Genomic DNA, 826 nt, shown 5'->3' on the forward strand with positions numbered 1-826 from the left:
ACTACGACATAACGCAAATAAAAAATTCCCCTGCACGCAAAGGGGTAATACGGATGAAAGGATGGGGGAAAAGGGAATTTTCATGACGACCCCCCCCCTGAATCGAAATTAACCCCGGGGATAATCCGATTTTTTCCCTCGCATTCCCCCCTACGATATTGTCGGGTGCCCAATCGGAAAATCACCGTTTCACAAAAACGGATACAGAGAACAAAATCCACGTACGTATCTTTCCGTATCGTATCTCGTATCCGTTCGAATTTCCTGGCGCCCCCGAAAAATGAGCTCGGGGAGAGCGGTTTACTCTATCTTTTGGTCGAGGTAGATATTCGGAATCTCGACTTTTTCATCACTCGCGATCAATTCCCTTTCCCCCATTTCTAAATCACCCATACCCGCGCTACAAAGAAAAATGTCGTTGCAACGGTGGTTCTAGGTAAATCACATGTACTTTACGACGTCAAAACCCATTACGCGATTTACCCCGAAAAAATCTTGGACAACCATCCCAAAAAAAACCTGAAAGTAATCGAATTTTGCGTTACTTATTTTCTCCCGACTCGAGTATCCCGACTAGCGTACCATGCTAACGATATTCTCGGCGGACCCCATGGATAATAGTGACGGCTCCCGTCTTTCCATAAACCTTGCAGGGCTTTACGCAGTGAATATTCCATGTCGTACCCCCCTTTTAAATACCGATCTCTTTTTCGGAAAAAATTTTTTTCAAAATACTCCATACCTTTGAGGCGAGGTTTGGCCTTCCCGAATGGACACACGTTTCCACCTCTAAATTTTTTCAAAAGCCTCACCTCGTCAAAGGGTT

Source organism: Nylanderia fulva, unplaced genomic scaffold, assembly GCF_048542155.1.
Source record: "Nylanderia fulva isolate GAGA-0341 unplaced genomic scaffold, ASM4854215v1 Scaffold1071, whole genome shotgun sequence".
NCBI lineage: Eukaryota > Metazoa > Arthropoda > Insecta > Hymenoptera > Formicidae > Nylanderia > Nylanderia fulva.